This window comes from Marmota marmota, unplaced genomic scaffold, assembly GCF_001458135.2.
Source record: "Marmota marmota marmota unplaced genomic scaffold, marMar, whole genome shotgun sequence".
Taxonomy (NCBI): domain Eukaryota; kingdom Metazoa; phylum Chordata; class Mammalia; order Rodentia; family Sciuridae; genus Marmota; species Marmota marmota.
In genome coordinates, this window is record NW_026000261.1 from 13,318,425 (window position 1) to 13,330,544 (window position 12,120).

The window sequence follows — 12,120 nt, forward strand, 5'->3', positions numbered from 1 at the left end:
TCAGCACTTCAGCAACCCCCGTACGCAGAGGCTATCATCCTATTAATTACTTTTTAAACAATGTTCACTGATTTGAATGTTAGCACATGAAAAACTTGCTACTTCTATAATTAATACTGTCATCTGATTTTTCCTACTGAAAATCCAGTAAACAGAAAAACCAGATGTTCTAATCTGTTCTGATCTCTTAAGTTTTTTTTTTTTAACTCACCTTTATTTATTTGAAAAACGTTGTCTAGTAAGGAAGAAGGAAGTGACATAGGATAGCTTTGTGATCAGAAACACTCCATCTCTCAAGAAACACATTTTTAGGAGGAAGAAGAATGCCGAAAATATTTATTATTATTATTATTATTATTATTATTATTATTATTAGGCACTGGGATCCAACTCAGGATTGCTTAACCACTGAAAAACATCCTTAGCGCCCCCCCACACACACCCCTTTGTTTTCCTAAGACAGAGTCTCACTAAGTTGCATAGGACATCACTAAGCTGCTGAGGCTGGTTTTGAACTTGCAATCTTCCTGCCTCTGCTTTCCAAGCTGCTGAGATTACAGGTGTGTGCCACTATGCCCAGAAGTATTTCTGTTTTGAATCCCATGATAAACCTATATGGTGGGGAAGACTGGTACATTTTTGCTTCAGTTTAAGATTCAATCCTGCTTAAATGACATCACTTGGAATAATTCATACAGATATCAAAGCTGGTATTTGCTTTAAAATTGAGTGCCTAAACAACAATTTTTTTACCTCTAGACTATCCTAGTGCAGTGTCATTTTTTTTTCAGTGATTTCCTTAGAGGTTCAAGTATAGAGGTGTCAGAAATAATTCTGATCAGGAACAATGGGATGCCAGTCATAGGCATGGAATTCATATTCTTCTCTCAAGTTTCCACTGCTGCCATTCATGTGTACCATACTACAGTCAGTAGGACTCCCATGGAGGCAAAACTGCCATATTTTTTCTGACTATCCATCATACTTGGATTCCCACCCAATATAGTTTGGTTTGATAGCATGGAGAAAGCACTGATAATTTTTCCTGGAAGACCTCAGCCCAAAAGGGCTATATAGAGACACTATGCTGTCATAGGGAGGAAAAATGGCCAGCACAGACCATGGACTTCTCAAACATGGAGAATTATTTCCTTTAAACATTTGTTGCTTTTTCCTCAGACTGATGCCATATGTGGATATGGGATTATTATAAAAGTCAAAAAGTCAGATGACCAAGAATATATCTAGATTATCCAGGTCTCCAGAACCCTCTTCACTTGTATCTGTCTTAATTTTAGAGTCATTCTCTTGACCTGAGCTAAGAATGGTACAGTTGTCACACTGATTCATTTTATTATGCATTCTTTGCACCTGGGGTTGACATTATTTAGATAGTTTGTCACTAAGATTATCTTATCCATCAGATACCTAAGAATTACATTATTCATATTCTTTTTTAATGACTTAAGAGTTCTTGCTTGGAATTTCTTCAATCAAAAAAAAAAGTTGTAGTGCTTGTGTCTGTCTCAGTGGCTTCTGTGGAAATCTTGACTACTTTGGTTGGTGAATTCCCATTCTGCAGCAACTTGTACAAAATTTAGTGCCTCCTTTGCAACAGTGAGGCATGCAGATTGGATATGAAGGACATTCTTCCTGCTGTTAAGGAAAAGAATCAAGAGGGGCTGGCAACACTAATAGAAGAGTCTTTACAACTTGAATCCAAAGGAGAGTTGGTCAAGAAGTAATGAACTCATTCATCAGAAAAGCAGATATGTAACTGCAGACATTTTTTATGACCTTTGCTTTACAAAGGACCCATTTGAATGTATAAACCTTCCCCAATGCTATCTTTACTTTCTTTGTCACTAAGACAATCTCTACCATCTGAGTGACACATTGAAATCTTCATGAGATTCTGGTCATATTATAAGCCTAGGGAAATTTTGGAATCTTGACTGCCCATTTAACTTGATTGCGTTATATTTTTAATATGAGAGTTATCAAATTTGGTGTCTGATGAAGACACAATAAATGAAAGAGAAGTTCCCACACTCTCACTGATGGGTTGCAGGGCATTGAGAGAGCTGCTAGAAAAGTTCTGAATCTCAGTGTTGCCAGAAGATCCCATGGGAGTGTACATGCCTACATTAGGGAGAATCTGATGTGAATCCATCTTTAGACTCCCAGAATTATAAGAAGAAATCAGGATACTCTGTAGGTGGGAGCCAAGACCAGGACTGCCATTTCAATGACTACTCATGTTGATCCCATCATTATTGTTCTGCTAAGAAGAAGGTTACTGCATGCCTGACCCAGAGGTCCATGAAGCTATGTTATTGGAAGACCCATACCAGTTTCTCTCATCTGCTTTATGATGCTGAGGTCTAACCATGAGGCCTGCTGATCTGCAACTGTAATGCTTGGTTTGGTGACATACTTGTGCCTCCTATAAAACTGTCGCATCTAGCTGCAAGAGAGCTAATGCATTGTCCTATAGAATGTGGGCTTATTTAATACATATTCTGTTCCCTCTGAAAAAAGTATGCTGAGAAAAAGTTATGACAACATTTTTTATGGTATTTCAAAAGAATTTGATTTTTTGTTTTTTGTATTTTGTTTTGTTGTTGTTGTTTGTGTAGTCACTGTATTTTCATCAACCAAGGAGAATCAATAAACTGAGGATTCTGCATGGCCATGAATATAAGCTTGAAAAATGACATTACTAGGACCATGACTGCCCATCATTCAAATTTAAAAAAACCCTGACTACACCTTTGGATTATAACTTCAGAATCAGGCTTCATTGAGAATATCAGCAAATTTATATCTGTATTAAAAATGTGTATCTATATTGATCTAGAAAGTTCATGTTTAGTAATAAGGCTCTTAGGATTTGATGGAAATGCTCTTTCTCCTTTAGTAATGTGATATGCCACACTGATCATACATGACCACAAATATTTCCCTTCCTCCACCATAGCTTGTGACTGAGATCAGGAAAAACACTGCATTGTTTAATATTTCTTGTACATTTCAGGACTGATATTCTTTCATTAATATATGGCAATTAAATATATGATATTTTCATCTCAAGTTCTCACTTGCCTAGGATAGTCTATTAACTATAGATTTTAGTAAGTTTTTAAAGAAAATACTTTTAATATTCTTCATGCAAGATATTGTAGATATATGCAGGTCTTTTTCAACTATTGTGAGACATATTCTGACATAAATGCAATGCTTCTATCTTAATTCACCACAAACAGGAAACCATCCAATGACTAAAGGAAAAGCAGTCCTAAAGAGATTTATCAATAATTCCCTGTTCTGTAATAGATACATGAGTTTTCTGAACATCATCATTGGAAAAATCTTTTACTTGCTATTGTTTTTTTTTTTTTTACACAAATGTGTCCTTAAAAATCACAAATTTACTGGTTTGATATTGGAATTCCCAATATCACTAATATTTGCAGATATGTGTTCAGCCAATTCTTCAATATATTTACTTTTAAGTTCTCTCCAACTTTTCACCAATGAATGTAATATAGTACCCTGGAGCATCACATGGCAATTTGTGTTTTCTTTTCAGTGGCCATGGAACCCAAGACTTTTTTCTAACTCACTGATGTTTAAAAAATTTTTTTTTTAGTTTGTAGATGGACAAAATATCTTTATTTTTATGTGGTGCTGACAATTGAACCCCATGCCTCATGTATGAAAGGCATGTGCTCTACCACTGAGCTATAACCCCAGCCCCAATTCACTCATCTTAAATATAGATCAGCTACTGGCTGTCTAGTCAAATGATATTCAGGTAGTAGTTTGGTTTCAATATTCTGTGAGTCTACAGGCAGTAGTTTGGTTTTAATATTCTGTGAGTCTACTGTTCAGCAAGTATTTTGATCTATCCCTAGCTATTTTCCCTGTATCTCAGCTTTAAATGGGAAACGGTCACTCAGCCAGCAGTGGCTGCCACCCAACTTCACCATAGGGGACACATTTCCTTCACTGCCTCCTGGAATCTCATGACTGCTTTAAAGTTTAGTAATTTTAGCATTAATTTTAACTCATTAATTTTAATCTCATGACTGCTTTAAAGTTTAGTAATTTAAACTGCTTTAAAGTTTAATAATTTTACACAGTTGGTAGAGTGCTTACCTTGTATGCACAAGGCCGTGGGTTCAATCTCCAGACACACACACACACACACACACACACGCACACACACACAAAGTAATTTTACTGTGGTTTATTCTGAGTGTCTTAAGTATCTATTGTATTCCCTTTTTCCTTTTTTTGTCATTAAACATGTCTTATTTTATTTGTCACAATGAATTAAAAGATATTTTTATTACTTCCATTTTCAAATAAGAAAACTGAAGCTAGGAAAAATTTAGATACATTTCAAATGTTATCCTATTGTTTATACAGATTTACAACTTGGTATTTGTATTGAATACTGTTATACAATGTTTAACATTTGTTTACATAGTACTTGATTCAGAGTGTGGTTATCAGAGAGGGATGCTTTAGTTGCAATTGACAGAGAAGCCAACATAAATAAATGGTCTGAGATCAAATAGAATTTATTGACCAATGTAGCTGAGAAGTCCAGAGATAAGACTGGATTTAGGTAAACCTTCATCTAGAAGTTCAAATAACGTCACGAGAGATCACTTTTTTTGCCATATCTTGCTTCTACTTTCATAAGTACTATTGCATTCCATAGTTCCACAGGGTGGTTCCTGGGACAGTGGATTAGACAAAGGGGAATAAAGGGAAATAAAGGGGATAGGAATAAGAAAAACAGTGGAATGAATCTGACATAACCTTCCTGTGTACACACATGAATACACCATAACGAACTTCACCATCATGTACATCCAACAAAAATTGGATGCTAATTTGAATAAGTCATACTCCAAGTCTGTATGTCAACATATATTCTACTATCATGTATAAATCTATAAAGAACAAAAAAATTAAAATATTATATTTCTGTCTTGTAATCCTTTCTTTTAAATATTTTTTTTAAATTTGTGGTTGGACACAACACCTTTGTTTTGTTTATTTATTTTTATGTGGTGCTGAGGATGGAACCCAGGACTCCGCACATGCTAAGCGAGTGCTCTACCAATGAGCCACAACCCCAGCCCCTGTCTTAAAATCTTTTACACCTGAATGAGCACAACTCTGCATACCCTAGTTACTCCTGTGCTGTAGTAATCATCACTACTTTGAGTTCCCATCTGATACTCAACTTATGTCATATTTTCTCATTGAATTTCAACACAGGTATGGAAATATTAGTCCTTCTAACAAATTACAGAAAGACTAGGTCATTACAAATATAATTTATATTTATCTTTACGTCTCAAGGTAGAAATCAGAAATTAAGCAACTTTCCTTCAATGATGTGATATGGGAAAGAGTAGTAAAATTAAAACTAAAAATATCATAATATTTCCTGGTATTTTGAATGTAACTTTTTCTTGTTAGGCATTCACTTGTTTTTTGTCAAATATTAAATGGTTTTGAGAATTCCTACATTAATATCCAATCACTGTTATTGTCTACTTGATGTTTCCATAGATAATTGTGATCCTGAAACTTTTTTTGTCAGTCATATTACTAGCTTTGTTTTTTATTTAGAAATGTATTTAAATCAATAATTTTACTCTTAAATTTATAAAAAAAAAAGTTGTCAATATAAAATTCAATATTTTTTTTTCTTTTATTATTCGATACAGTTCCTTTTCATCTATTTTAATACTTTTTTCATTGAGTTCAATTTTGTCTGAATGGTATTGATACAGAAGTTGCTTTTTAGTATTTGCTGGACATTTTTTCCAAGATCTTAATGTAAAATAATTTTTTTGTTGTTCTTTTGTTCCAGTTATTTTTCTTTAGAAGCATATAGTTGAATTTTTGGTACAAAATGATCATTTTGTATTTCAAGTTTGTTATTACTAATATATTTGTTAATTTGCTTATATTCTTCTCCTTCCTTTCCTTTTTTTATTTTATATTATCATGACAATTGCACAAATTCTGTTAGTTTGGAAGATAAAATTTGGATATATCTTACTTTCATTGTTAGCCTAAAATTTAAAATACATGTGGATAAATTTACATTTTTCTAATGTGTTGAGAATCTAAGAATGTTTTTCCTCTTTTCTTTCTGAAACTAATCATTGCTTTAGGACATTTTTATCACCTATTTACACACTTTTCCAATCTTGCTAATTTGGTTGTAATTGCAATTTTATTTGTTCTTGAACCAAATGGTTACAATATACTTTAGCCATATCACTTTTCAACACTTTTTATTCTTTCCAGCGACTATTTGCTACATTTGATTTTCTTCAAATACATTCAATGTTTACGTTAATTAAAATTATCACATTGCTTAATTCTGAAGTGACTGAGAATATCTGAAGTATATTCCCATTCTGTAATAATAGTTTAGTTAGTTATAGAAAGTTAGGTTAACATCTACTTTTTCCTTATAATTTTTTGTTTCTGACTTTCTCATCAACTAAATAATAATTCCTGAATTTAATCTATTTAGTAGCTTCAAAGTTTATTAGTTTACACTTGTCTTGATGCAGTGTTACTTCTATGTGTACATATGGATGGGCTTATTTATTTATTTATTTTCATTTTGGTATTGGTGTAGCTCTTTTCATTGAAGGACTATCATGTTTTATTCCTATAAAATATTTCAATTTTTATCTCTCCTGCTTATGTTTATGTTTTCTTCTTTCTGTTCTCCTACATTGGTTCTTCAGAGTTTCTCTTCCAATTTTCTTAACACTTTTACCCCACTTAATTTTTGTGTGTGTGTGTCAAAGAGAGAGAGAGAGAGAGAGAGAGAGAGAGAGAGAGAGAGAGAGTTTTCAGTATCATTTTCTCTTATATTATTACGATAGTTCTCTTTTCCAAGATTTTGGTTTTCTATTAGAGCAACATAGCTCTTTTTCCTTAGTTTTGCTTATCCATTTATGTTTTATTGAATATATTTATTTCATTATTTTTTATGAATCTTCACATTTACTTTAAGATATTTATTTTGAAATATTTGTCTAACTGTAGTAGAAAACTATGTATCTAGAATATTTAAAGAACTCAGAAGTGTAATTCTAAGAAAAAGCAAATAAATCAATAAATAGATGGACAAAATAAATCAAGGATATGTCTCAAAGGGAGAAATGAAAATGTTCCACAAATACATGAAAAAATGCTCAACTTCTCTAGCAATGAATAAAATGCAAATCAAAACTACACTAAGATTTCATCTCACTCAAGTCAGAATGGCAATTATCAACAATACAATAATACAATCTAGTGAGGATGTGGGGGCAAAGTTACACTCATACATTTTTAGTGGGACCTCAAACTAATAGAACTATTCTGGAAAGCAGTATGAAGATGCCTGAAAAAACTAAGAATGGAAATATGTATTACCTAGGTTTCCCACTTTTTGATATTTATCCAAAAGGACTAAAATCAGCACATATAGTGACACAGTAATTTCAGTGTTTATGGCAGCAAAATTCACAGTATACAAATTATGAAATCAGCCCAGAGGCCTACCAATAGATCAATTGATCAAGAAAATGTGACACATATACATACATATCACACACAAACACACACACACACACACACACAGAATGGAATTTTAGTAACCCATAAAGAATAATAAAATAATAGTTTTGTAAATAGATGTGAATAAAATGTGAATAGAAAACATCCTGCTAAATAAAATAGAGCAGACTCAGACGAATAAGTTTTTCTTACATGCAGAAACTAGAGCAAAATAAGGCAAAGAAAGTGAGGGAAGTTGGATATCAATGGTATAGGAAATATCAGTGGACCAGAAGAAAGAAATTGAGGAAGGGAGGAACAATTGGGAAAGCGGAAGAATTATGGAATGAATTTAGCAAAATCACATTATATGCTTATATAAATATACCATAGAGCATTTCATCTTTATGTATATGTATGAAGTACCAATAAAAATAAATAAATGAGTAAAAAGAAGATGAGTAGAGAAAGGAGAAATAAAATAGGGAAGAGGGGAGGGAAGGGGGACAAGGGATTGAAATTGAATTCAATGCATATATGATATTGTCAAAAATAACTCAACTATTACATATAATTATGATGCTTCAAAAAAAGAAATGTTTTTACAACTATAGTAAAAATTAATTTTGTCAAAAATGTACTCATTTATCAATTATTTGTTTTGTTATTTATTTTCCTTGCTATTAGATATTCTAAAGATTTGGGGAATTTTTACCTCTAATCTTATTTCAAGTATACAATATAACATGCTTAACAGAACAAGGCATATCATAAATAGAGGAGTTATTTCTCCCAGGTTTGCATTTATGCACTCTACATATTATTTTTAAATTATTTAAGTGGTAGGGAAAATTTTCCCTATTCTGACCTCTACTTTTTCTCTCCTTATATTAGCTTTTGCCACTGTTTTTGCCACTGTTTTTTTTTAACTACCTGCTATAAAATTTCTCTTATTCTTCTCTTTTTTTCTCATTATTTTATTATTACATAGAGCAAACTATGTGGTAACACTATTGGTATTTTGATGAACTTATCTTATTTTTCATCTTTGCGTGAATTATTTATTATGTCTTTATCTTAATGTTTTAACTCCTATCACAATGTTTAGTATACTTAATATCAAATGAATATATGTATATTTTCTTCACTAGAATACAGGTGTTTTCATTTCCATTTATACACATTTTGGTCCATGGGCTAATTCATTTGTTATATAGTAATTAAGCATTTCTTCAGCCACTGTTTTTTAGCAGTGGAATATGTAACTGGGATATTTTACACCTAGAGATTTCTTTAAACATTTCCCTCATCTGTTGAATAAAATTATCTGAATTAATAATCATTAAATAAAAATCTGTCAAAATAAAATAAATATCTAAGGGGACAAAAGTTTTGCACTAACATTACTATTTTACAGCTATGTAGATTTTGAAAAACTACATAAAACTTGTACAATTCTTATTCTATAAATTTTACATAAAAATATAAACATCATGTGGACACACTGAATATTAGAATTGAACAGTATTTCAAACTTATGGTTTAGTTGCATGAATTTTTTGTTTGTTTGTTTGTTTTCTTGTGCTGGGGATCAAATCTTAGGCCTTGTGCATGCAAAGAAAGTGTTATACTAATTGAGCTATATCCCCAGCCTAATTGCATGAAATTCTAATATCAATGAGCAAAATATCTGAGTTCTTGCATGTTATAATGTTGAAATATCCGAATTAACTTTCACATAAATAAAATGTGTTATGAAAATATAAGTAATATAAATATATTAAACTGAAATGTATGCAATTAAAATTCTACATAAGCTATACTAATTGTTTAGCACTTAGACCAACAAATGATTTTCTCAGAATTTTTTCCTTATCATGGCATTGTTTGGAATTGTTGCCATATATTGATAATTGAAATCAATTTTAATTTTCATCAGTCCATTGTTCTAAAATTTTCTAGGATAAACCCTTTTAATGTATTCACTTAAGTTCAATATTTCCCACTATCATTTATGTGCCATTGTATACCAAATATTTCCTAGCAGTTTCTAAACAGTATGTAACAAAATTATTTCCTTATTTTTTTATCTTTTTGTATATATATATATTTATTTATTTATCTTTCCCACTGATGCAGGCTTTTAATATATATTTGCCATATAATATGATATTTTATTATTCCAAAAATCTAATTATTAAGTATTGTCACTGACAAGTTACTAATGACTAAGTTCAAGATTATCAAAATTAATTAAAATATTCAAGATCAAACACCTATTTTTTGTAACAAATGCCATTCTTATTCTGCCTCCACAACTGATATATTAAAAGTTTGTGTAAACCAAAGCTTAGTAATAATTTGAAAAAAAAAAACTAACATATGTATAAGGTATTAAAACTAACCACTTGCACAGGAATCACTGGAAAATTGGAAACATAAAAAAGCCAAAATTATCAATCATACTGGGAGCTGTGGTACATGCGTGTAATCCCAACAGTTTGGAAGGGTGAGGCAGGAGGATTGCAAATTCAGTCAGCCTTAGCAATGGTGAGGCACTAAGCAACTCAGTGAGACTCTGTCTCTAACTAAAAATACAGAGTAGGTCTTGGAACTTAGCTTAGTGGTTTAGTGTCCCTGAGTTCATTCCCTAGACAAAAAAAATCAGTCATAACTGTTTAAAATAATTTACTAACTATTCAGATTTTGGATGGCAAGTGGGAAAAAGTGCCCATTTGTTTCTGACAGCTCAGTTTTATCTATGAAATAGAAACTCTGGAGAGATGCATGTAATTGCCAGTGAGGAAACTCCAGTCACATCCTTGAGAGTTAGCATGGAATCACTGATGAGAGGTCCATAATTTGAGAAGATGAGTTAGAAATATGAAGTCTGTTAGAAGCTAGTTCCTTTTTATCATCTTTTCTTATTCTGCTCTTTAAAAAAAATTGTTCCTTTTAGTTATATATGACAGTAGATTCTGTTTTGACATATTTATACAAACATGGACTAGATATTATTCTAATTAGGATACCAGTCTTGTGGATGTACACCACATTGAGATTCACTAGGTGTATTCACATATGTACACAGGAAATTTATGTCAGATTCATTCCACTTTCTTATTCTTATCCTCCCTCCCTTCCCTTTATTCTCCTTTTCCTAATCCACTGAACTTCTATCCCCCCAACTTTGTTGCAAGTCAGAATCTAGAGATCAAAGAGAACATTTAATATTCGGATTTGGGGGATTGTCTTATTTCATTTAGCACGACAGTCTCTAGAGCAATCTATTTACCAGAAGATTACAAATTGGTGCAACCACTCTTGAAAGCAGTATGAAAATTCCTCAAAGAGCTAGGAATGGAATCACAATTTGACCCAATTATCTCACTCCTCTATACATAACCAAAGGATTTTAAATCAGCATACTGTAGTGACTCAGCAGCATCAATGTTTATAAGCAGCACAATTCATGATAGCTAAGTTATGGAACAAATTTAGGTGCCTATCAACAGATGAAGTGATAAAGAAAATGTGGTTTATGCACACAATAGAATATATTTGCTATTTTCAAAAGTATTGTCGTTTTTCATTATTTATCTCCAAATCTCCTGTAAGATAGTTTTTGGACCAACTTTAACTTGGAATATTTTTAGAATGTGAATCTCAGAAGCACAGTTACTAAGCATTAGTCAAGTTAAAATAGTCCAGTGTACTGAAAACCTATGGAATAATTTTCCTTAAAAATCTCTTTGAAGAAATGTACAGTATTAAAATATATGCATCACATATTAATTAATTAATTAGTTTTGATACAGGGGATTGAACCCAGAGGTGCTCAACCACTGAGGCCTTCTAAACCTCCAGCCCTTTTTTCTATTTTACTTTGAGACATGGTCTCACTGAGTTTCTTAGGGCCATAGTAAATTGCTGAGTTTAGCTTTGAAATTGTGAATCTCCAAGCTTTTGGGATTACAGGCATGCACCACCATGCCCAGGTGCATACCAATTCTTAAAAATTATTTCTAAATTACAGATTTTATTCTAGGTGTAACCAAGTAAGTACATTAAAATAAGTATCTCTGCAATGATTGAAGATAAATGCTTGTATAGCATTGATATTTTCACAAAATTTAGCTTTTTTGCTCAACCTTTACATCTATCTTTCTTCTTATAAAGCAGACTTCATTTCTTGGATAAAAATTTCATGAAATATAAGCCAACTACTTGTATTTATTATTAAAAGTAATAAACTATTGCAGTGTACCCAAAGAGTCAATTTTTGACAGTTTACATTAATGTCATGAAAAGAATATATATAGAATAAAATCGTGTTTGGAATGACAATCTCTAAAATTAAAAACTCAAGGGAGACATAATCATTTTTTCATTCTTCATATGAGAATTTAATAAAAATCAGCTAAAAGAATTATGAATATTTAAAAATATATTATATATGAAGCAGATAGAAGGAAATATATATATATATATATATATATATATATATATATATATATATATATATAT

General features: G+C 31.6%; 1 pseudogene; it reads right to left on the reverse strand.

Annotated features, from left to right (window-relative positions):
* Window positions 1-908: 908 nt before the first annotated feature.
* The window catches only part of LOC107152467, a 147,052-nt pseudogene continuing 135,840 nt past the window's right edge, over window positions 909-12,120 (reverse strand).